The following is a 5,586-nucleotide window of genomic DNA, read 5'->3' on the forward strand; positions in this document are numbered from 1 at the left end:
AACACCTGTTCGCGCTTCTGTTTACGCGGACCTCTCGCGAACCGTTTCTCGCGTCGAACAGAGAATAATACAGCATCTATGGACATTAATGCGAAGACATCGCATTTAGTCTCTATTCACTCCGAAGTGTGTGTACGTTACGGCACAGAATTCTAAGTCACGCTTCGATAAAGACTGAGCCCAGCAGGAAACGTTTCAAGGAACTGACGTCCATTTCTTCCAGTGCAGTTCGCGGTAAACCACGTGGTATGCTTGTCGTAGAGTGCTGTTTTTTTATTATTTAGGCTTCCTGCGTTTTAACAGCGAGTTCTGCTTCTCTACAGTGAGGTCGGTTGTGCTCCACTTTTTCCCTGTCCACAGATTGACGTGGCACAATGTCACACATTTACGCCGTAATGGATCAGTACCAACTCACTCGCCTCTTCGCTTTGATTCACTTTATGTCATACAGCTGATTCGAAAGCCTCGTTAAGATAAACTCTATACCCTTGCTGCGCATTCCCTGAATGAGTAAAGGCACACATTTGGAATCGCAGGCCTCAGAAAACGACTAACTAGGGAGCATTCTGACGAACCACTGCGCTGACATTGGTAAATATCACTCGCAATCGGACTGGAGCGCGTAAGAAGCTGCTTGTACAGTGCTCGTAAAACAGGCTAAACAAGTGTCTTATTTACCTCATTTCGGCGTCGTCTTCTTTGCAAAGCGTCAGCCGATGCCCATACTGTGAGCCCTCAAAGCACGTGATCTGATGCGGGCTTTGGCTGACAAGCAGTTCGAAGTGACAGGGGTAGGATTCTGTAGACGCATCATGTCATATTCGATAAGTCTAGTCGTCGCAGCCGTGTTGGCGACATGATGTGAACTGTGATACCGCGGAATATAACGAAACACCACTCTACTTGCGGCAAATGTCAATAAAGTAAAAATCGAGCAGTCCTAGTCATGTTGTGTAAGTTTGAACGGTGTGCTTGAATCACGTTGTGTTTTAATCACGATCATCTTAACGATAATCGTGAAGGTTTTGTTCGTGTCGAAAATTCCACAGGCAAATGGAAACATGCAGCCAACTAAATTGAGCGATAATTCTGTGTTTGTCATGAGGTGTCCGTTGCGACAGTTTTATAATAAAATAAATAGCGCAATGATATCCCATGGTGTATATGAGGAAAACCCACTACAAGTGTGCTCGTAAAATGAAGAATCGAATATGCGAATATCTGTGCCAAGGTCAAGGTGGCGATGTTATTGTTACATGGCCTATTGTGTTAAAGTTATTTGCTTTCTCCATGTCATCACGCACCACATACCTCCCGACGTCTATAGTTCTAATATATGCCAGTACTGTACTACCAGAGCCACTCTTGACCATATCCTATGTGAATGTCCAGCATTAGTCAGAAATTCTGGGGTCGCGGCCTCCAATGAAGATCTTCGGGCACGTTGGCGGACTTCGCTGCTCAGTTCGGGCCTAGACAAGCAACTTTGGGCGATCCAGCAGGCCAAGGAAGCTGCCGGGAGACATGGTCTCTCAGTTGACCCCTAGGTGGGAGCCCATCCCAGCGATCTGCCGGAAATTAATAAAGTCTACATCTCTCTCTCTCTCCTGTTCAAAATACCTATGTTTGGATCATTATGACATGTTTGTTGCTGTTAATCTTGTACCCTTGTGCCATTGGAGGGTTCTTTGTTTGTGCGAGTTCCGCAACGAGCAATTATGTGACAGAAAAGGAAGATGCTTCTAATGTGCCGTACTCTGGGTACTGATCACACAGGTAACACAGGACCCCGATTTGAAGCGTTCTATTTAGCGATGGCTTGGGCATTTGAAACTTCACTGCAAAATGTTCACGTGGAACAGAGCGCTAAGAAGCTACCCAAGGGTGCTACTTTCTTAGTCGGTGCAGTTATCGGTGAGCCTTGCTACAGCGAGTGAGTTATGCGGAATCCCGCATGGTAGCGAAGGCTTATGAAAGGGAGAAATGACGGCAAGTCATTCGTAGCATGAATCCACGAGGTAATATGCAAGTATTTCACGGAGCAAAGATCTTCTAGTTGAAGGAAAATTACCCCCGTATTCTAAAACGTCCCTTCACTCAACGCTTCACCTTCACTTGAGAAGGCCGATGGAAGCGCCTTCCCTAGGCACGGCAAGTCACTGCATATCAGCGATAATGTGGTGCGATTCTCGAGCAGCGCAGCGTCATTTTCAGCTGAGAAGTGGCGCAGTGCTCAACTCTGTCAAGTGAAGGGTGAAAGTCGAGTGGAGGAGTTAGTACTGGTTCCCGGACCAGGACGAATTTCTCTTCAACTAGAACGATTTCCTCTACGTACTCTTATTTTTTTGTTAATGCGGGAGAAATATAAACAAATTATAGAGGCAGGGAGGTTATTCAAGCGAGGACTTCGCTCATTGGGCTACCCTGCTGAACCAGAAATCCATGGCAGAAAAATGGCTCACACGGTAAAATATCTTCACGAAAAGAAGGCTGGCCTAACTTCTGCAAGTGTGCTTTTTTAGCCCAGTGGCTGAGACACTCGATATTGGAGTGTGGCGCCCTGGGTTCGAAACTCAACACAACCTCGAAGTTTCCCTTTTCTTTATACGTCTATTTATCTTTAGCGTATTAATGAGGTTGACAGATACACGCGTCCTGCAAACCTGGGTCTTTAGCTTAGTGGGTAAGACTCTCGCCTTGGGAGCATGGGGCCCTAGGTTCAAAACTCAGTGCAGCCTTGCAATTTTTTTTATTAAATACGTGAATTTTTCCTGGCGCATCCACAAGGTTCCCAGATATTGATGCTGTGCATGCCTGGGCCTTTAGCCCAGTGGGCAAGGCACTCGCCTTTGGAGCGTGAGCCAGTAGTTCCAAAACTCAACGCAGCCTACAAGTTTTATCTTGTCTGTATTTATATATTTTTCTTCAGTGCGATTTGGGCAGAGGGATAGATTGATGGACAGACGCATTTGATGATTGAGGAGGCTTCTATGCTATCAAAATATATAGAAGCTCCGCTCACAGTCTCCTTTTCGAGTAGTGTAAGTAAATCAAGCCATCAATCAATCTTTATTAGTCGAGTAAAAAAACGGTATTACAGTGCAGGTAAATATGCAGATGTCCCAAGGTTACAAACTGCAGGCTGGAGGGGAATAACATTCGTAAAATTTATCGTAAGAAACTCTGTGATAGCGGCTTAACTTTAGTGTGACGTCACACTGTTCATAAAGGGACCTCCTGTGCACGTAGGAGCCTCCCAAGCAGAAACTTCCCCTGCTGCACTGGCTTTCCCGCAATGCATGTCGAAAAAGCAGTCAAAAAAGGTGGGGCTCTTATCACCCCTGATAAGGCTCAACTTTTGTCTGACGTCATCAGACTTTTTTAGCCGCTCCCAACATATGCGAAATGAAAAGATGCAATGTTAGGTCCACCGCTTCAAAGTGTGACGTCAGACAAAAGTTGGGCGTTATCAGCGGTGATAAGGACCTCAAGTTTTTCGGCTGCTTTTTTGGCATGCATTGCGGGAAAGCCAACGCATCATGAGAAGCTTCAGCTCGGAAAACTATAATATAAATGTACAGTACATCCTTCGTTGCACGGTGACTTTTTCGGCTGCTTTTTTTTACATGCACTGCGGGAAAGCCAACGCATCATGGGAAGCTTCAGCTTGGGAGACTCTAATATAAACGTACAGTACATCCTTCGTTGCATAGTGTGACGTCAGACAAATGTTGAGCCTTATCAGGGGTGATAAGGACCTCAACTTTTTCGGCTGATTTACGTGCATTGCGGGAAAGCCAACGCATCAGGGGAAGCTTCAGCTCAGGAGACTCTAATACAAAATGTACAGTACAATCTCCGTTGCACGGTGTGACGTCATACAAAAGTTGAGTCTTATCAGGTGTGATAAGGGCCTGAACTTTTCCGGCTGCTTTTTTCGATGCAATGCAGGAAAGCCAGCGCACCAGGAGAAGTTTTTAGGAGACTCTACTATAAACGTACAGTACATCCTTCGTTGCTCAGTGTGACGTCAGACAAATCTTGAGCCTTATCAGGGGTGATAAGGGCCTCAACTTTTTCAGCTGCTTTTTTTTACATACATTGCGAGAAAGCCAACGCATCAGGGGAAGCTTCAGCTCGGGAGACTCTAATATAAATGTACCGTACATCCTTCGTTGCATGGTGTGACGTCAGACAAAAGTTGAGCCTTATCAGGGGTGATAAGGGCCTCAACTTTTTCGGCTGCTTTTGGCACGCATTGCGGGAAAGCCAGCACATCAGGGGAAGCCTCACCTCGGGAGAGTCTAATATGAACGTACAGTGTAACCATTGTTCACGGTGTGACGTCAGACAAAATTAGAGCCTTATCAGGGATGATAAGGGCCTGAACTTTTTCGGCTGGTTTTTGACATGCATTGCGGGAAAACCAACGCATCAGAAGAATCTTCAGCTTGGGAGACTCTAATGTAAACGTACAGTACATCCTTCGTTGCACAGTGTCACGTCAGACAAAAGTTGAGCCTTATCAGGGGTGATAAGGGCCTCAACTTTTTCGGCTGCTTTTTTTACATGCAATGCGGCAAAGCCAACGCATCTGGGGAAGCTTCAGCTCAGGAGACTCTACTATAAACGTACAGTATAACCTTCGTTAACGGTGCAATGTCAAACAAAATTTAAGCCTTATCGAAGGTGATAAAAGCCTAAACTTTTCAGCTGCTTTTTTTTTGCCATGCATTGCGGAAAAGCCAACGTATCAGGGGAAGCTGCACCTTGGGAGGCTATAATATAAAGGTACAGAATATCCTTCGTTGCACAGTGTCACGTCAGACGAAAGTTGAGCCTTATAAGGGGTGATAAGGGCCTCAAATTCTTGGCTGCTTTTTTGACATGCATTACGGGAAAGCCAGCGCGCCAGGACAAGTTTTTAGGAGACTCTAATATAAAAGTACAGTACATCCTTCGTTGCACAGTGTGACGTCAGACAAATGTTGAGCCCTATCGGAGGTGATAAGCACCTCAACTTTTACGGCTGCTTTTTTTGACATGCATTGCGGGAAATCCAACGCGTCAGGGCGAACTCCAGCTCGGGAGAATATAATATAAACGTACAGTATAACCTTCGTTGCACTGTGTGAGGTCAGACAAAAGTTGAGCCTTTTCAGGGGTGATAAAGCCGCAAGTTTTTCGGTTGCCTTTTACCATGCATTGCTGGAAAGCCATCACATCAGGGGAAGCTTCAGCTCGAGAGACTCTGTTATAAACGTACAGCAAGGTTTATGTAAACTGGTAGTTAACTTCCATAGAAACTCATAGATACAGTAGTCCGCGGTTTGTTGCCACCGTCGCCATCTACGAGAGGAAGGGACAACTTACAGCAAAAAAAATAAAAAAATCTAACATGACGTCACAACCGGAAGCGGTAGCGACGTCGCGAATTTGCCCTACATGGCACGAAATGGGATTTTTTTCTCAACTGGTGACCTTTTACGTGCCGTTATTAAAACGCAATTTTATTGTGCCCTAACTCTACTAACTGTTGTCTCCAATTGCATGGGAGAGAGAAAACAAACAAAAACAAAGATTGTG

The sequence above is a fragment of the Rhipicephalus microplus genome, chromosome 4, assembly GCF_043290135.1.
Source record: "Rhipicephalus microplus isolate Deutch F79 chromosome 4, USDA_Rmic, whole genome shotgun sequence".
Classification (NCBI taxonomy): domain Eukaryota; kingdom Metazoa; phylum Arthropoda; class Arachnida; order Ixodida; family Ixodidae; genus Rhipicephalus; species Rhipicephalus microplus.